Raw genomic sequence first — 20829 nt, 5'->3', positions numbered from 1 at the left:
TTGATTCGTTTAATGAAATAGAAATGTTCAGCTCTTGGCCTCTGAACCACTGTAGCTTGTCTGTTAAAATGAGATAGTGCTCTATGATTTCTGGCTTGCCTTTATTCCCTCACGCTGACAGCTGCATCTTTCAGGTGAAGAAGAGGAATCCTTGCTTCCCAGGAGATGGCAAATCTAGGTGAGAAGCATGCAATTCTGTGAAGGACAATCACAGAGCAGCATGTTGATTGGCAGACTTGACTGCATTGTAAACACTTTTAATCTTCGGCCAAGTTAATGGCTTGCAAAACCCAGACAAATTTGTTTCAGATAACTGATTCCAGTAGGCTGTACTCCTGAAAACAAAGCAAATTGTACACTGGCTGTGCAAGCCATGGCTATTCTCGCTATCTCTAGATAGGTGTTTGTTAGAAACCTTTTCACCTGTGTCGACACTGGGTTGCTTCCAGTAGTAAACAAAAGAATGGGGAATACAGATTTAATAGAGGATAGAAAAGGATGAGTTTGGACATTCAACCTGTCACTTCTTTTGGCACTTGGAATCCAGATGGTATATTTCTGGCATCTGCACTGTCCAGGCTTTTTTTCTCTGTAACTTGCTTCATTCAGAGGGGTTAGGGCTGATATTATGTGACACTGTTTTGTACAGACCATTAAACATTTCTGAGATGGGTTAAATCATTCCAGTGTGCTCCAAGGTTTTCAAATACTTTCAGAGAGTGACCCGTTTCTGAACAGAAAAGGTTCCTGTTGGACACATCCCTTCTGTTCACAACTGCTTACATCATTGCTTCCCATCTGTGATCCTGTTGTCCATTTCCAATCACATTGTTTCTCTGTTCAGTGGGGAATGCAGGATAGAACTACTAGGGAAAGCAGAAATACTTAATGTGTCTTCCAAAAGTCTTTACTGTGACAAGTGCTTTGTTCTTTCTGAGCAGAGGCTAGTCATTCTGGATAATGCCACAACTGATTTGGCCAAACTGATGAACTTAAAAAGTTCATCATGCTGTTCCTGCTCACACTTCTATGCTCCTTTCTTCCTGTGTATCTTGGCTCCTTGCACCCACTCGTGATTCAAGATCTTGTGTCAAGTCTTGTCTCTTTTTTAGTTTTCATTATGGTTCTGGTATTAGGATAAGGTGTTTTTTTTCTTGTCTGTCCAGAATCAGAACAGGCATCTTGATCTTTATAAGACAATTAAACAGAAGTGCAAAGCAGAAGCAAAATCAGTGTAACTGGATAGCTGAAGTATAATGGGAATTCTGTCAGTACTGATCCTTGATGAGTGGTAGTTGTGGTAATAATAAGGATATAGTACTAGGTAAAGGATCAGAAAATATGAAATGAAGGGGTTTTCCTTATTGTTGCCTTGCTTGCCATCTTCTTGGATCAGGATGAGAAGGGTGCATGTGTGAGACATTACAAGTTTCTGTTAAATGGTCTTGAGGCATTATAGCTTGGATTGGATAAGCTTTTTTAAAAATTATTTTCTTATTTTTTTAACATTTAAAAAGAGGTTTGACCTGGAGTAGAAGCAGACAGATGGTGTCTGATGGCAACGCTTTGACCCCAATGGTGACATTGTGTTTGGCAAGAAACCAGTTCTGTCTAGGTTCATGTGGATGTACCAGACTGTTTTGGTTTTTTTTTCAATGAAATCATCAGTTGTCACTGAGACTGAAGGGAAGACTAGATAAACCTCTGCATTGTCTCAGAAAAAATAATATTGATCATGTATGCTAACATCCAGTTCTTTGTGCAGGCAGACAGTGTGACAAAGAGGAAACAAAAGGGCAAGAAGACTGTATATTGGGTGAAAATAGCCCAAATGCAGATTCTATTTCATATATATGAGCAAAGCTCAAAGCTGGAAATGTGTAGTGCATCAAAGCTGGCTGTGTGTGAAACCAGATGGGTTTGTAGCTGAAACAGTTCTATTCCTGAGGATGTCGAAAATCTGCCCTGGCTGAGTGCAGCCTGCTCCCCAGGGGTGTTCCTCAAGCAGTTCTAGGTCTTGGGGCAATCTCAGGATTCCCCTGGAGCAGCTTGTTGCTAAACAATGACATGCACTTATTTTTCTAAGACAGAATGTTGACATTTCCTTCTTGCAGGAAACTTGGAGGTGCCCTGTTTTGACTTCTGTTTAGAATAAAGACTTGTTTGGAAATGTGGGAAGTTCCTCCCTATGGAGCAGAATGTCCAAGTTTTTATCAGCTGTTGCAGAACTGTGGTGCTCTCTGGAAATAATAATGAGACCTTATCCCAGATCAATACCCCAAAGTAAAGAGAGAAATATCATGAAGTCACTTCAGCAGACCATCTCACAGCTTCTCCTGTAGTCTTGCTCTTCCTTGACAAATTACTGTATTTTTTAAAATTTTGGTATTTTTTCCTTTCCTAAAGCAAGTTAATGAGCATAAAATGTTTATCTTACCTTATGCTATCTCAAGCTGAAACAAAGTGTCTGAAATATCTGCAAGGTCAAGTCAGAATTATGCCCTAAATTGTGTTGATCTCTAACTTAGAACTATGTTGAGCAATAGATTAACTAATGAGAGTCATTCATTCTGTAATAGAAGTATGCTTCTTATTCTCAGATAGGAAAATTTTAAAAATAATAGTTTGTATCATTCCTCTTACTCTTGAAGAGGGCTTGAGGTATTAATAAGAAATTTTAGTTGGGCATTAAAAAAAATCTCATTGTTTTATTCTTTCAAATTGAATTGAAGATGGCATTTGAATGCAAACTTTCTATGCTGAAGTGTGTCTGAGGTTTAGAGTGGCAGGTACAAACTAACACCTATGAGACACCTGTAGCAGCAGCTAAAGGACAGGTGGAATCCATTCCTTTACTGAGTCCCTGCTGAGGAACTTTTGCTGTGGGACTACAGGTGATATACTCTTCCAAGGTCTCCAAACACAGAATTTGCTACTGTTTCTCCAGACTTCACAGTGCTGATTTTGGAGAATTTACCATTAAATCATCTGCAGTCAGCTGACTGACCTATCATGTTTTAATTAAATCACTTTCAACAGTCCTTATGAACAAATTTCATTGTAAATTTTCTATTTAGAAAGTGTTGTCTATGTAATTTCAGATATTTCCCTCAGAGATAATGTAATTAGTTTCTTCTTTATATGTCCAATTGCAGATTTATCTGTGATAAAAATTGTATTACCAGCTTCCAGTATCAATATCTGGCATGCCTTGGATTCCACCACCGAGACTGTTGGCATAAAAAAAATCCCCAAAGAAACAACCAACAAAAACTGCAGAGTCAAGAAAGAAAAAAATCTCAAACAAGATAATATATGTTTAGTTTATTTGTGGTGCAGTCATGCACCTTTAGAAAGAATTATGGGATCTGTTTGCTCTATGAAACTAAGTGATGAGGCATGTCTGGGACTTATTTTGGTTAACATAATTTGAGCAGGTAAAAGCTCTGTGTTTTAGGGGTAAAGTTTTGTGTTTATGAATAATTCTTCTGTGTGCTGGTACTTTCCCACAATGAAGCAGCTGGCTGAGAGTAGTTTTCCCTGGGTTAGATGAGATCGTCAGTATCCAGGAAGATTTCCCCTGGAAGTTTTTCAGCACTGCAGGGATGGAGAGGTCCCTTGGAAGCTCTTCCTGCTGGTATATAATTCAGGCTGTTGAGAGCTCCTTGCTATGTGTTTCTGTAACTCCCATAATCTGCAAACCATACTTGTGTGGTCAAAGTATAGCTGAAATGGAAAGGAGTGTTTGTGAGTTTATGACTGGACTAGCTACAGTTTCACAGAAGAAAACCAGCTTTATCTCTCTAATCCTTCTGCTGGCAGGCAAGACATGAAAAACGAAGGTAAGACACAGTACCTATTTACTGCTTAATTTTTCTCCATAAATTCTAACCTTGTGGTTAGAAAACCCAACAAAATCCAGTAATTCTCAAATGTAAACAAGTAGAAAAATAATACTCCAGAGTGCAGGAGTTTGGAAGTATCCAAACCCTAAATATGTTAACACAGCTGCATGTCATGTGATCCACTGCAGTTCTAACACAAAAATATGTGAAATGTTTGAAAATGTCCAGAATACTGCAAATTACTGATGATCTCCTAACTGAACAAGAGCAAAGCAACTATTAAAAATCCAAATGGATTGAATAAAGAGTTGTGCTGAAATGATATAAACAGCTCTTTTCCTTAGCTAATATTTAGAAGTTCCAACTAAAGCCCTCCCACAGTAAAGCTGTGTGAGCTGGAGGTCTTGCAATGCTTTCTGAATGTGTTACTCTGCCTGTGAGCAATCCAGCTGTGTTTTAAGGCATTCTCATAATCTGTTTGGGTTTTTGGGGAGGTCAGTGTGCCACAGTTCAGTGAGAGGCAGTTCCTTCAGATGTTGCTGAACAAGGTAGCACAGAGCAAGAAGAATTCTGGCTGTGCCAGTGTGGTATTGCAGCTCGCCTAGCCGCCGTTCCTGCTTTCTGAACATCTTGTCTGTCTTTACTCAGTGTGCTCTGAATGCAGCTCCAGACTGAAGATGTTTGTGTCTCCTGGGCAATGGCAGGAGTTCTGTGCACTCCAACCATGTCCTGTGGCAGGTAAAACGTTGGTGAGAATCCCAACTGTGTGTGCAACATTTGAAAGCTAAAATTCATCGTTAGTCAAGGAGCCAACCAGAACACTTTGAATGCCTAAAGTGGAGTGAAAAGCACACAGAAAGTCACAAAAACATGGCGGAAGAAAAAACAATTGCTTAGAGAATTACTGTGGAATTTACTCAGTCATAAGTGTTATCTGCATGCCAGGTCTTCTTTCAAAGACCTGTTTTTTTTTCCACATAGCTACTGTTTAGCAATAAACCTAATAACCTTCTGCAAATAGCTTTTTGCCCCTGAGCAATAAATGCAGGATTCAGCTATAATGATAACTGCTGGAGATTAGAAGTTAAGCCTCCATGAAAAAGAGAAGAAAGGAAATTAAAATGTATTCAGTAACATTTACAAAATAATTTTAATTCCATGCAATTTCTAATGCAATGTTTCCATGTATTAATAATGTCAAACAAAAAATAACACTTTCACTTTTTCTTTTATTTCCTTTTAAATATATTTCCTTCTCATCTCCACTACTTGAGTAAAAATGTAATTTCTTGGTTTAATCCAGCTCAACATTTCTTAAATGAAGCAAATTTTTCTACTTAATAAAATTTCTATTCATCATATTTTCAACCTCTGATGCTGAAAGAGAGGTGTCACCTCCTAGTTATTTGGTACATTCAAAGAAAATGTTGCCAAAATATATGGTGGCTGGTGTTGGCTTTTAACAGGTTTTAACTGTCTCTTCCTGGAAAAAGCATGCTTGGAATTAAATTTCAGCAAGCTCAGGTATATAGTTACAGCATCTTTTCTTAGGATCCGTCTTCTGGGACAGGGTCTGCTTTGATTCATCCCATTATTCAGCAAGTGTGAGTGACTAGTATTACCTGAAAATGTTTGATGTTTATTCTCTGTCATATTAGAGATCATCACTTCTGATAAATTTATTTAAAATACATTTTTCTACTTCTATCACTGCCAAGAATCCTGGGCTGAATCAAAAGGAGTGTGGCCAGCAGTCTGAAGGAAATGACTCTTCCCTGAGCTCTTGTGAGACCCCACCTGGAGCACTGCACACAGCTCTGGTGTCCCCAGTACAAGGAGGACATGGAACTGCTGGAGCAAGTCCAGAGGTGACCTCGAGTTGATAAGGGGGCTGGAGCATTTCCCCTAGAAATATCGATAATAGTTGGGGCTGTTCAGCCTGGAGAAGGTTGTGTGAGAAACTCAGCAACCTTCCAGTGTCTGAGAGGGGCTACAGGGAAACTCTGAGCAACTTGATCTAGTGGGAGATATTTGTGCACGTGGCAGGGCAGATTGGGACTCAATGGTGTCTAGGACCCATTCCAACCCCTCCACATTCTATGATTCCATGATTATGGAATCTCTGTAGACATAAAAAACTTACCAACCAGAAGGGCCATTTCTTCACAAGCCTTCATGAGTTCAGATATTTGATACTGTGTTTTGCTGCTTGTCCAGCCAATGCCTTTGTGCAAATAGTGCCAAGATGCAGAAAAGAGCACAGATTGTAGAAATGAGTAGGAATGGTGAGAAGGCTGGATTTTCTCCAGAACTTTTCTGTAAACCAGGCAGTTGATCTGAGATGCAGTGCCTTGATGCTTCAGGTATGCAAGCATTTCCAAATATGTATACTACCATGAGTGATCAACTTGATTCATAATATGTAACAAATCTTATCTAGAAGAGTTTGGTATTACATTTACCAGACTTTTTGCTTTGCTAGAGAGGGGATATTCCTGTTTGAGGGACTATTCTTTCTCAGAAGTCTGTGTTTACCTGCTAGGAAAATAAGAGAAATGCTTAGTGTCAAAATGGTCACTTCTGGCATTGAGTGAATTATTTAAGAAATTCAAGAATTTAAGATCCTTGTCTACCAGAAAATTATTCTGAGAACTGCCAGAGGTGGGAAGGAGGTAACCTTCTACCTCCTCTCTTGGTGGTTAAGCTGTTCATCTGCAATGATGGATGCTGTGGTTTAATTCTGCCTTCTGCTCTGGAGATTTAGATCCTGCTGTCCTGTCTCTTAGGACAGGATATGAACAATCAGCAGCAGTGAGGTCTGCTGCAGTATGCTCTCATTTGTTCCTCTTCACGCATTTTTCCTTCAGAGGAGCTCTCTGAGGATCTGATGCCATCTCTGCCAGGGGCTTGTGCTGATCAGCTGGCATTAAGGATGGTCATTTTGGTGGTGGCCACTTAAGTGCTGCATGCAGAGTGAACCATTTGTAATATAAGAGGTGAGAACCTGCCTCACAATCCTACAGTAAATAGTCACACAAGCAAAATCAGATCATAGCTCAAACCCATGCCCTGTCTAATCAAGACAATAATTTAAATTTATGTTCCTAATTCCTCATAGGAGTATCTCAGCAATTATTCTTTGTATAATTCCAAAATGGAATCAGTACAATAAGCCACTTCATGCAAACTGCTTCAATGATAGTTGAGAGTGAAGGAGCAATAGAGTAAGAAAGGTTCTCCAGCCTGATGTTAATGGTACTCACTTTGGAAACTGGCTTCAATACTGTAGGAAACAGTATAACATAGAGTGAACTGTACATAAAATCTCAGAGAGAACAATCCCTTTGCAATGATTTTGTAAACCTTGTCTTTTATTTCCTTGCCTTTTATGTTTGCATTTGCTAAATGTTTGCATTTTCCAAAAATGCTTCCTCTTGAGACATGTGGAACATTTCATTTTAAATGAAGTACAGTGGGCTGGGTGGGGATGGTAGTGGTTTTAGTGTGGAAACCTGGAAAAATTGTGAATTTGGTTCAGTTTGAACCAACATTCTTTTTCAACTGTTTGACTTGGCAGCTGAACTGAAAAACCAGTTATATGACAGCCCTAAGCCCTCTTTTGCAGTTGGACCCTTGTGTTTTACTAGAAAAATTGTAGCATTAGTCCCTGGAGCTGGTCATGCATGGCACAGAGGCATGAAATGGAAATCCCACTAAAATTTAGGGTTGTCTGAATTTTTTGGAACTGGAGGAACTCTGAAGTGAGATTATATGATAGCATCCACAGTATGTGCCCTACTGGACTCTCCAAGGACACACTGTTGTTTCCACAGATTCCCTCTGCCACTCACTTGTCAAAAAGATACCTTTGATCCTTATGGGAAATGTTAGGAGGAAAGCTCTTGACTTGTGTGCATTGTGTCTGGGAACAGACACATTCCTTTATTTAACTTGTTCATTCCATGATGTAATGAGAACATTTTAAATGAGGACAAGCAAATTGCAAGCGCCAAGCTTTTTCCTAGATGTTGCTTATAATCAAACACACCCAACCATGCTCTTAAATACCTCATAATTAAACATGCAAAAATGGAGACTTAATTTGAACATGTAAATTAATCACATGTTATAACAATGGAAATTCATAACTGAAAATCCATTAGCAGACAACGCTGTTCCTCATTCTTTTGTTTACATGTTTATACTAATCATGCAACAGGATTTTTGGTGCATGTCACCCTTTGAAAATCAATTCTGTATCAACTTAGGAGATGTGTTCCCATTTCTATTGTATAGCTTTGTTCTATAAATGCAAATAATTGCAAATTAAGCCCCAAATGTCTAAAGAACAGCAGGAGTGACCATTATTTGATGTATGATGCACATCATGTCATTTCTGTGTCACTACTCTAGGGGTTAAATAAGTATCATGTTTTGGACATCTTAGGAAAATAATAAACAATGTAGCTCATCCAAAAAACATCTGCTCATATTTTTTTTGTTAAATAGTAGACAAATATATTTAAAATGTGTTTTCAATTGTCTGCTAAGAAAATAAGTTTGCATAAAACCCACGCTTTTATCCTGAAAAAAAATTGTGAGTTTACCTTCTGTGGCAATTTAGAAAAAGCCAAAATTTATGCACATTGTGTATTTAGCGAGTACAGAACTCAGTTGCTGTGGTGGACTACATTAAACATAGATGGATGAGAATGAGGTCAGTGGAGGGAACACAAGCTGTACTCCTCAGAGCTACTGTGCATGCACATGGCCTTAAAGATGTTTACCCAATGCAAGTCTGTACTTGCCTGTGCATGATAGGCCATGAAGCTTTGCCTAAAAAGCACTTGTGAAAGAAATATCCTTTTCACATTTGCTTTTTGGTTGAACACCAGCAGCACTTCTGTTGATAGGGTGCACCTGACTGTGAGGATTTGAATTCACTGGGGGGCTTGGGCTCTTTATCACCTGGTGGTGACCCTGGTCAGCAAAGACTTTTTCATTAACTGGGGTCAGGCCTTGGCATCCCCCTATAGCAGCTAGTGCATACTGGGTTGAAAATATTGCCTTGAGCTTCCTCATTGATGCAGGGAAAGTTCTTCTCAACTGAACCTCTTCTCTGGTTTTATTGTATAAACCCTGCTTGATCCTCAGCATCCTCCTTCTTAAGGTACTACACATCCGTCTTGTGCTCCTGACTTCATGCCAGCCTCATGTTACACCTCCCAGCAGGTCAGCCACTTCCACTCTGTTGTTTTGTTAATCTCTTTTAAATAACCACTTTTTAATAGTGCTGCTTACAGGAAATACTTCTCCAGTAGTGCCTCTGAATCACTTGCAGCCTAAAATGTTGCCTATGCATCTTAAGCTTAAAAACCCCCATATTACCCAATACTTTATGCCAACATCACTTCTCCAGACACTGCAGTGAGTTATAAGGTGAAAATAAGGAGGAAATTTTTAAGGAAAACTTCTCATCTTCTGGCATAAGAACTGCTAAATTCTGATGGGAAGCACTTGGATATAAATGAGAGCTTGGGCTGGTCACCTATCAAACTGGGGTCTAAATAATGAAGGGGAACCACTGCAATGAAGTGTACTAAGTGTGAAGATGGGAAAGCATTTATAAAAATGCAGCAAACAGCTTTGTGGTAATTAGTGGAAATGAGGTCACAGCCTATCTTTCTGTCCTACATGAACATTTATTATTGTGGCATCATAGCTTATGACTGAGTTTTTAGTGGACTAGTACCATTTCTCAGTTGTTTTTGCTTTCTCTTTTCTCACAGTAATATGCAACTTAAATTCCTAAACTCAAAACCCCCAAAAATTCAACCCGCAAGCCTCAGTGGTATTTGGAGTTTATGTATTCTTTAACCAAAGGCCTTTGCATAACCAGATACTGGTACATTTTTTAGTGAAATTCTTGAAGCTTTGGGCTTAACCACTGCTTCTTGCAATGATATGCTTGATGTCAACTATGTAGCTGTAATGGAGGGCTGTGCAGCAGAGGTATGTCCATTTTCTGGAAGTGGTAGACTGCTGTCAAGGTCTAGATTGACCTCCAGCAGGGTCCTGGCTCCAGCTTGAACAATCCCATGGTGACATCAGAACCTTGGCATCTGTATTTAAACATTTTTTGTGTGATTGCCATTATTTCAGAGAAAAGTTGATGATCTGGCATGAATGAATCCACTACAGACATATCTGCTGGAGTAAGCAGAGAACTTTAAAGCTTTATGAGTTGACAATTGCCTCATTCATTTTTCATAGGTTATTAATACTGAAACTTTTCTGTTGCCTACAGCAGTGGACTTGCATGTGCATGGGAGAAGTTCTTCAAATTGTAGGCAGAGACTTGATTTCTGAGAGAACAAAAAGGAGCAATACAGCAAAATCCTTGTTGGAATAGGAGATGCAAAATCGCTTAAAGAGGCTTGAGTGCAAAAGAAACACACAAAGGGTTTACAAGACTGGAGTCAAACAGAACTAAGTAGGACTTAGAAATGTACTTAGAAAAAATAATCCTCAAAAGAAAGAGAACAGCAACCCTTTCCACCCAAAATCAAAAAGGAATACTATTAAAATTTTCTTAAACTTGTTCTTAAAGTATTTAGTTTCTTTTAATAACACTCATGATATGTTGGGTAGTCCAAAAGGATTGTGTGTGTATTGGCAAACCACAGTAGCCTTTTGGATACTCAGTCTTCATCTAAGTGTGTTTTAGGTCTATGTGTGATAAACCTCATTTGCTAAATGTGGGAGGTTGATCTATTCTATGGCACAGAAGTTGTGTGTGATGTAATGAGAAATCTCATTGTCAGGACATTTTTACCAAGATATTTCTGAAACTTTGTGATTTCTTTTCTTCTGGATCCCCTATACAATCTGCATTGTCATTCATTTTGTTGTGGAACACTATTGGGAGCAAGAAGAAATAAAATCCAAGACCAGGCCTTTCTTTCCCTTTTTTTTTTAAATTTTTTAAAAATATTCTTGTTCAGGTACTGTGCGTGGGAACATCATCCATCAAGAAGCATAGGGTTCAACAGCCAGAGTCTGGACCAAAATAATCTGGCACTGCTGCTCTGGGCAGTAGGTCATTTGTGGCTTTAGACAGACAGAGCACATGATCTTTCAATCTCAGTTTTCTTTTCTGTAATATAGAGTGATGGGAATAATTCTTATCTGACACAATATTTCTATTTACTATAGACAGATGAAACAGTATGGAAATAGCCTTAATGAGGATTGTTTAAAATCAGGGCACATCCATCATTCATCATTTAATTGTTTCAATTTTTTTGGTGAAGAAACCGAGTTCATAATTGAAGAGACCAAAACATTTAAAGGTTGGATTTTTATTCTGGAGAGTATTCAGAGTTTCAAGAAAACTACCCCCCCACTGTTTCATTATGAGAAATATTCTAAAGGCTTTCCAAAAGTTTTGTCTTTATGCAGAACCACAGTCTGTTTATTTCTTCATGCCAAAGATGAGGTTTGGCACAGGATTGTCCCATACCCTTGCCAAAAGCTCTCCTAAGAGCACACTCAGTTAGTTTATATTACTACTTTTGAGAAAGGAAACATTAAAGAACCCATATTTTTAATACAGTATAAAGGTCCTCTGAAGGCTGAAAATGCCTCCCTCTGGCCCCACCTCACTGCAGAGGACCAGGGTATGTGAGGGAAAAAGGAGTCCTACAGTCAAAGAGCTGCCTCTGTGTGAGGCCTGGGAGCCAGGACAGCTTGTGCTAACCCTCATTTCCCTGCAGGCTACGTTTTCAAAAAGTGCTTCTAAGTGTGGTTGCCCAAGTGGAGACAACCATGGCTTCATTTTCAGCAAGTCTGGGCACTCTGAACACCTGTTGATTCAGGTGAAGATGGACCTAGGCTGCCTCCTGCCAGTGTTTCCAAACTTCTGCAAGTGCAGGGTACCCAGTGTCAGCTCTGTCCCTCTCCCTCTGGGTCTCTGATGCACTGAGACATTGCCTTTGCAGCTTCTATAAAAGGTCACTAAGCCAGAGAAAGGCTATGGTGATGGTAATATAAATATAAATATAAATATAAATATAAATATAAATATAAATATAAATATAAATATAAATATAAATATAAATATAAATATAAATATAATATATATAAATATAATATATATAAATATAATATATATAAATATATATAAATATATATAAATATATATAAATATATATAAATATATATAAATATATATAAATATAACTTGCATTTTCTCTGCTCTGAAATTTGTATAACATATAACTAATGTCTGGAACCCTGGACATCTCCCTGTTACCTAGAATGATTCACCAGGTGTAATTTTTAAATTTTGACTTTGGGATTGTCTTATATATTTGGGAAAGAGAGAATTGTGGGATCTGCAAGCTCTGCTGCAGAGAGACTGCTGGTCCCTAAACCATTTCATTTAAATGCAGAGGGTTTATTTTTTTACCCTTCTATGAAGTCTTGAAATCTGAGATAATATAAAATTTGAAGAAAGAAGGCTATTGTCATAGAAATGACTGAGTCTGTAGACATGCACAGAGAGAGAGCATTTTAGGTGATTTTATGATGATCTGTGCACTGTAAAAGAAAAATGTGTGTACGTGTGCCCGTGCAGTTTTGCATCCATCCATCCATCCACTCAGGACTCAGACTGCACATTTAGAAATGGAAGCCAGCTGTTAAAGCTGTCACCCAGCTGTGTGTCTGCCTCCTCCTGGGGTGTCCATTCAACCCACAGGCTGCATGGGGCAGGCACAGGCAGCTATCAGAAAACTCAGCTGAAGCATGGAAGACACTTTTTTCCATTTGAGTTCCCCACACCATATGGCAGCCAAATTTAATTTTCAAATATGCTTTTCCCCCTCTAATGAAACTGCCACTTCCAGAATTTCATGTTCAATCATCTTGTTCAACCACAATGCCTGTTCCTCCTAGGGATAAGTCCAAAGAATTTAAATTAGGTGGCTGAATATCTAAATGTTAGGGATGTCTGTGCAAAATCTGTGTATTAATTCTGAGTGTCCAGTCTTGCACGGATAGGATCCTTTTTCTTTCTGTAAGAATAGCTGTCTTTGAGACCTATCAGAGTTGCTTCAGTGTGGATCAACCTTCAGTGTCCAGGCTCTGAACACTTTTCATTGAAAGTTAACACTTGAGTTACAAATTAATTATAATTTCCATGATATCATGCTGAAAATTCTTAAAGTATTCAAAGAGGGAGTTATTTTATAATCTTCAATTATGCTCAATACTGGTGTTTCTGAACAGAGTGAAAGTGAAAAACTTTAACAGGTGGATCCTCCTGTCATAACTTCACACTGATACTCAGGTGTCAGTCCCTGAAGAACTTCATCCTCTTTTCTGCTGTAAATAAATTATTTGTTTAATTAACCTGCTGGAGGATTGAATAGGAAATCATGATGTTCTGTAGACTCAAAGAGTGAAGACTGTTTATTTGTACATTCTGACTGCCTTCATATTACAGGCCAAAAAATATTCCTTTGTCACATCTACACTGAGCTCAATTCCTTCCATGTTTGATTAAAGTGTACCCTGTAAATGTAAACTTGTGAACACAATTTGTTTTGTACTGATGTTGATTTTGAAAAACTTGCTCTGAGCTTGAAATGAATAAAGTACCATATCGTCTGGCTGGATAAAACCCTTATTAACACCATTCTGTTCACCCATCCAATGATTTTCCTGCATGTTGTTAAAAAGTTAATTGTTTCTGAGGTGTCTGCTTTTATCAGATATAGTTGGAATTGGTGATCATGTCCAAAAGATTGTTGAAGGGGTGATATGATGGGACCTCTCATGCAGACAAAGCTTGACTTCATAAGATTTGTTTCCTTAGGATATCTGGCACCTATGCTGCTAGACATATCTGAACATCTGTGGATTTTTGGTATTCTATTCTTACTATTAATTAGAGAAGGAGAGATAAGAAAGTTTAATCAGATGCAAGTCATCATTCCCAGAGGATATCAGCAATGACCAATGGAGCAATTTCTGATATTCTGGCTCTTTCTGGGATTGTATTGCATCATGGTGTGTCTTTGATAAATGTGTTTGGAATACTCTGGTCTGATAGACTGGAAATGAGAGTTAGTAAATAGTTTAATTTTTTGTCATGTTTTCAAAGTACTTCCTCATGTCAACAGCCCAGAAGGAGGATGCAAGTGAAACGTTGAGACTCTGTTTGCTTTCTCTTCTGTTTGTATTTGCTGTATCTGAAGATGCTCCTAGATCTTGTTACAAAAATACTTTTCATTTTGAAATTCAGACCTCCTCTGATGTAAGCCCCAAACATTTCCATTTCTAAGTGCAAGAAGTTGATCCCTATGTAATTATGAAGTGGTGCCAGGTTCTAACCACACTACCTTACTTACCCCAGTCCTTTGGAAATGTTTTACTTGCAACAACTTTATATACTAAACATGTTTGTTTAATGAAAATGTTGTTATGATAACTATAAACAACATATTTTTTATATGACTAATGTTTTCATGAAGTTGGTTTCATTTTCACAGGTCACTGCTTCCTTTTCCAGCCTCACAAACAGTTTTCTCAATCATTTTGGGCACTGAGTTGGTGCCTCAGCACTTGGAACTGTGTCATATGGTTTGATCTTCTTTTCAGTACTCTCCGTATTTGTCCATGTGTTGTTTTTTCTGACACTTTTTTTTTCTTCTTGTGTCATTTTGTGACAGTGTTTCTCCACGATGTGCTTGTTAAAAGATGAGAGATATCTGGAAAAAAATTAGACTTTTTGTGGAAAAAAAAAAAAAAAAAGCAACTGACCAATAAGCTACCTAGAAAGTAAGTAGTTTTACTTTTTCTAATTTCTTATGTGTGTGCATGTTGTTATCTTAAAATCTACATTTATGACTTTATCTACAGCATAAGGCATATTTTGTAAATGAGCTTAAACACTCTATCAAATTGTAATTATTCATGAATAGTCTCTCTTTATTGCTAACGATATGCATCACACTAACAGAGTTTGATACACTGGTTATACAAATAAAGTTCATCTGAGGTAACACAGTTTATTCCTTTCTCAGGCATCCAGCCTGGATCTCAGCTGCAAAGTAAGTACCTCTCCACATCTCATTACCAAAATAGCAACCTTCTTAATCCTTTGCTGTGAAGAACAAAGGTTCGATTCAGTCTCTGGAGCAGAAATAGGATCTTATTAATGCACTGGCAACTACAGTGTTGTTATTTTTGTTAGAAAAGAGAGAAACAGGAATTTGCTGATATATGTTAGATTAAGGCCTGTTATTGTTTTGAGATTAATTGGATTGTTAGCTGGGCCTTTCCGATGTCAGCTGAAAATCTACAAAATACCTTGCAATTTAATATTCTGGATGAGATCAGGAGCTACTTCCTGGGAATTCACTTCTATTCTTTGTATTTCTCCTGAAAGAATCACTGAGGCTATCAGTTAGATGGTGTACTGTTTACTGTGCAGGGAGAAAAGTTCTTGTGGGTCTTGCCTGGAGAGCTGCCCTTGCTGGGCTCAGCCCACTTGCCAAGCAGTGATTAAAGCTGAGACCAGGACACCAGCAAGGTACCTCATGCTCAGCCTTGGGGGAGGTCTGTGTGGAGGCTTGAACATGTTGAACTGACGTATGAATTCACATTTTGGAGTGTTAGAGCTGCAGTGATGTTTTATGGAGTCTTTTCTTTCTTTCAAAATATTTGCTGTCGTGTAGTGTTGGGCTGCAGTGGGCTGTAGCATTTGGGATCCCTGTGAGCAGACTCTGTCTCTGGCAGCTCTTCAGGATAAAAGCTGAAATTAGGATTGCAGAGAAGAGCCAGAGAAATCCCACTTGGTGAATTAAATGTTACTGAGCTTGAGGACCTGGAAAAGGGTTAGTGATGTATCTGGGTGAGCTCCCAAATTGGTATGAATGACAGGCATAGAAGGTATTGCTTAGAGCAAAAATAAATGCAGTGTAACTGATCTGTTGAGACCAGCAAACTGTTTGTGGAAATGACTGGTGCTTGATAATTCCTAGTGATAGGCAAATGGCATACTCCAAATTACGTGTGGTCCATTGTGTAATTCTGTGTGGGTGTGGACCTTTGCAGGTTATTGGCCTATGCCACCTGGCACAAAATGTGTTTGCTTAAGTCTTAGCATGTAGAACTTTGGCTGTTTGTCTTCATGTGTATGTGAAAGGTTCAGGGTTAAGTGAGGGAGAGCTAACCAGAAAGTGAGATCAGCAGAAGCATTCTGGATAACTGTTCCCAGGCCTGAGTAATGAAGACCAGTAAGATGGCATTTGCAGTGAACCTCAACTCTGCTTCTATTCCTCATGGTCAGGACAAACCCTGTGTTTGGCCTCCAGGAGATATGACAAAGATATGTCTATTGATGGAGTATGCAGTCCGAGACTTGTGGCTTGAGTATGTGAACTTTTATTTGTGAGTTGGAAGAGATTTCTGAGCATAGTCTAAGGCAATTATGTAGTATTAATTGCTCATTTATCCTGATTGTCCGTGTCACCAGAAGGCTTTAAGTATCAAGTTTTGATAGAACAAGAATGTTTGAAGTACCAATAGGATATTTGGGCTCAAGTCTGTTCTCTGTTATAGCACTGCAAAGTTGGGATACTTGTATTGAGTTCTGAGTGACAGAGCAAAGCAGGACTGGACCTGAGGAGACGAAGCTGTGAGCTGCCTGTGTGTGCCTTGGGCAGTGAAACAACTGACTGAAGAAACAGCTCATGTACTGCTTGCATTTCCCCTTGATGGTTTCCAGCTGTCCTCTTATCCCTGGCATGCAAAACATTAATTAGTTTCAGCTTATGAAAATAAGTGAGAGGCAGCGTGTGCTACCCACCTTATAGTGCTGCACACAAACAAGGCACTGCAAACAATGAACTGTGATCTCAAATGCTAAGTGACATTGTTGTTATTAAGCAAGGGGCTGTGTAAAAAAGAAAGTTCCTTTGCTGCTAAACATGGGTTAGATGGTTTCTCAGCCTGTGCCATAGAGGAAGACATGCTTACATGCAGGGGGTAAGTGTGCATTGCAGCTGAACCATACAGCAGAGTGTCACAGACATCATCCTTTCATCTCCACAGGTCTGAGGCAAGGGAAAGGAAAGAGCTAAATAGGACAGTAAAAGAAGAAGGCACTATTTATTTTTTCTTCAACCTATAAACATATATTTATAGTATATTAAAAATTTGGAGGGTTTTGTCATTTTAGTTCTTGCACATTTTCAGATTAGAGTTCCTAGATGGCTTTGTCAGAGAACATGAAGAATTTGTAGGTATAAAATAAATTTAAAAAGAGTTTACACACCTTAATTTGCAAACCTGTTAGTTTATTGTCACAACACAAGACTGAATAAGTGATATTTTTATGCTGCTGCAATAAGATCTGCCACTACATTGCTGCCTGGACTGGAGGGAAAGTATTAGCAGAAACTAACTGAAATCAAGAGATGCAGGAGAAAATGCATTAAGCAAAGCATGAAAATCCCAATGTCTTAATATCATTGCTAGTCCTAAAGAAAGATTTTGCTGAATTGGATGGACTGCTACAGACTCTGCTTTAAGCAAATTGAAAAGGAAAAACTCAAATTTAAGTGAATACTAGAGACAGTGGACAAGGTTATGCAAAAGTTGGAATATGTATGGATGCTGCAGTCATGATGGAAGAATTCCTGCGAAAAGGAAAAGAAGGTGTTGACAGGCTGGTGTTGCCCAACTAGAAGTGTTGTATAAGCCTGAAGAAATTATCCCTATGATTTAAAAATATAAATAATAAATGAACTACAGATACTTGTATGGACAATAATGAGTCTGGATAAATATACTACTAAAAAACAATGATTACTAGGATTACTTGGGAAATGAATCATACTGGGGTCATCAAAGAGCAAAATTAGATTCATTGTGGTTGAAATGTTAAATAGGTTTTTTGGTTTTGGTCATAGAAAACAACTGTGATGAAGTTCTGTTATGATGGTGGAGGAGAAAACTGAGAAGAAAGCAGAAAATGCTTGGAATGGTAGGGAGAAGTGGGTTGTATGAATTCTCTCTGACTTATATTTAATTCCTGATGCCATCTGAGATCGGAAGTGCTGCAGATCTCCAAGCAGGTAGTTTCCGATTAATTTATTGCATTAACCTAGATATACAATGGGTGGAGGTGAAGAACAAACTTACTGTTACATGTTTTGCTATAAAAATGGTGAGTGAAATGTAGCTCAAGAGCTAAAATGGCTGGAACAGACATGGTGGAACTACACAGTAGGCTGGGACTGTAGGTGAAAGTGGACAACATTCAGAAGCAATCCAGTTTTTATCTCTCATTTATGCAATTTACTATAGAAAGATAAAGCAATAGAAATTGTGTGAATGGTGGGAACTTTAGTTCTATTAAAGCATCTGATGTTTATCATTTCTAAGATAGGTGCTGTTGTAGGAAATCTCATGTATTGCCTAATTGATATGATCTTAACCAGAGGTTTTTCAGACTGCAATGCTGAATTTAAATATGTCTGTCTCATCCATTCAGTAATACATTGTGAGGTGCTGGTATTCCCTAGGGACCTGTAACCCTACAGAATAGGGGACATTAAATTAGCGGAAGGAGTTTGGTAGAGCATATGTTGATTTTGTATTTTCTTGAGAGGCAAATCCTGAGGGAACACATGCTTTTGAGCAGGAGATCTCTGTCTTCTTAGTGGAGCAAGACTTACTGTGAAGTTGGGAAAGTGTCAGCCAGGAAGAGTTTTGATACTCAAAGTAAGGAATAGTCATATCAATCCAGAAAGCAAAGGAAACTACCATGCTCTGGCAGCCTTCCCAAATTAGTAAGCCAAGGCAGCCTTTACTGAACTGTGAGAATATTGCTCAGGATTCATCCTGCATTTCTACTCTTAACTGCTTGAGTCACTGAAGGTATGTCTACTCAGGGTTTGGCAGGCAGATATGAACTCGCTCTGTCCACGCTCCAAGCTGGCTGGATAAAAGCAGCCTGGGAATTGGAATCTGTGTAGCCATCATTAGTGTGTGTCTGAGCCTGAACTGGTAAGTTCTGCTGGGAAGAGTATATTAGTTTGGGATCAGAATTAGGGGGTTGCAGTTACAAGACTTTAGGATCAGAGGTATCTTCTATCAGGACATCTTGGTACACTTGCAGATGGAATTGCATCTTTTTGCAAATCTGCCATGGAATTGCATCCTTAATAAATTAGAAGGGTCAGCCAGATGTGATCTGGAAAAATGGTGGCCTAAAGGCAGCACATTATTTTGAAAGAAATCTTGAATAAGAATCCAGTGCCAAATTCTAGCTTTAGCAATTTGCTTTCAGATGCTTTCTGTCAGATCTGAGGATTGACGTATGGTAGTGTTAGAGGGAAAGACTTAAAACTGTATATTTGAATCTAAACCCAACTGGTCTGTGGAAAAGACTCTGCACAAATGAGCACCTTGCAGTAATAACTGCCTGAATTAAATGTCCCTCCCTATACAGTCCATTAGACAAAACACTTGCTCCCTTGTTTACAATGAATGGAAAGTGCTAATGACAGCTGATTTATCTGATGTCTCAGGCTCCTGAGTAACTTAGGTACTTTTGATGATGTTCTCTTTCAAATTACTTTGTGTAATTTATTTCCACGCCTCCGATTTTCAGAAAAAAAACCTGCTCCAAATAAATTAATGGGTGTTTAAAAATTATTTTTTCCTTAGCCTCAGGAGTCTATTAGTTGCTATGTTCTGGAAGCAAATGAAAACAATGCATTCTGTAGGATATACAACTATTCCTAACTGCGGCAGTGGATCACTGCAATCATTAGATTAATACCAACTATTATCATCCAGGATGCTCATCTGGTTTTACTGAGCTTTGTTAACAAAATGGAAATGATTAAAGCCATCCTGTCTGTCCCTCTCAAGTTGTGCCTGTGAATGAGTCACTGTTTTACAAATGGGTGTTGCCAGACACTGATATTGAATACGGCTCCAGCCGTCAGAGCTCTGGGTCCAGCACCGCATTCTTGGAGTCCAGACTGGAACACTGAAATTCCCATTGAAATCTGTGGGAATTCTGCATGGCCAAAGCCCAGCTACCTTTATGGCTGGCTGAGGCAGCTTAGAGAGAGCTGTAGCTCAATGCATGTAGTAGCCTGGGGACTCCATATGAATTTCATGCATCTCTTCGCTTAGTCACTTGAAACCCAAGATGGAATTGAGGATACCACATTCCACTTAGGCTTTGTTTGCTTGAGGTCAGCTGAGTGCCCACTGCTGCCTCTGGACGTGACACCTTCCACCCCACTGGCAGGGCTGCAGCTGTGGTTTCTGTGCTCCCTGGGCACAAGAAGTATTTGCACAGAGCAAATCCCAGTGTGTCAGTCAGCTGGCCTGGCCTGCCCTGCCTGCTGCAGTGGTCCTGGCTGGCTGCACCAAGGGTGGAATATGCTTCAGCCTTTTCCCAGACATGGAGCTGTTTGCACGTCCCGAAAGTAAACAGCTCCCAAAGATCTCGTGGAGTTGCTCACAGTAAGCTGTGTCTTATGGGCAAGGTTGATCCAATAGTTAATTTTGCTTGTGTGCCTCACATATGAGACAAGGGTTGAATAGTCCTAGCTTTGGGGAATTTCACATCTGGATTCAAACTCTTTATGGCTACTGTTCCCTAATCTGTGCCATGGGCTGTTCCCAAGTCATAGTTCTGTACTTTTCCAAGCTTTGTGTTTCATATCGTCCCCTCGGGGTCATTTGTAAAAGTGGGAGGGCCAGATTGGTAGTTGCAAGAAAGAGAAGTCTCACCACTGACGTCAATGCAGCTCTTCCACTTTAGCAAGGGATCAGGCCCATCTACCAGTGTCACGGTCTGCAGGGGAGGAGGGGAGGCAGCCTCAGAAGTGTTGGGTTTGCAGCTCGCCAAGTGACAAACAGAGAATCCGAGTGCGGTAGCCAGGCGTGT

General features: G+C 39.1%; 1 long non-coding RNA gene across 16 annotated transcripts in view; it reads left to right on the top strand.

Annotated features, from left to right (window-relative positions):
* The window catches only part of LOC130254448 (uncharacterized), a 235096-nt gene that overhangs the window by 80541 nt on the left and 133726 nt on the right, over window positions 1-20829 (top strand). For 15 of the 16 annotated variants that reach the window (XR_008840721.1, XR_008840729.1, XR_008840724.1 and 12 more), the window contains one exon: window positions 14582-14690. This is a non-coding gene — a long non-coding RNA (uncharacterized LOC130254448). Of the gene's footprint in view, window positions 1-14581; window positions 14691-14935; window positions 14963-20829 lie in introns of all 16 variants that reach the window. The other variant, XR_008840730.1, reaches the window with a different exon arrangement.

Source organism: Oenanthe melanoleuca, chromosome 5 (genome assembly GCF_029582105.1).
Source record: "Oenanthe melanoleuca isolate GR-GAL-2019-014 chromosome 5, OMel1.0, whole genome shotgun sequence".
In the NCBI taxonomy this organism is placed as follows: domain Eukaryota; kingdom Metazoa; phylum Chordata; class Aves; order Passeriformes; family Muscicapidae; genus Oenanthe; species Oenanthe melanoleuca.
The sequence above is the reverse complement of the archived record's forward strand: the minus strand, read 5'-3'. Positions and strand labels throughout refer to the sequence as shown.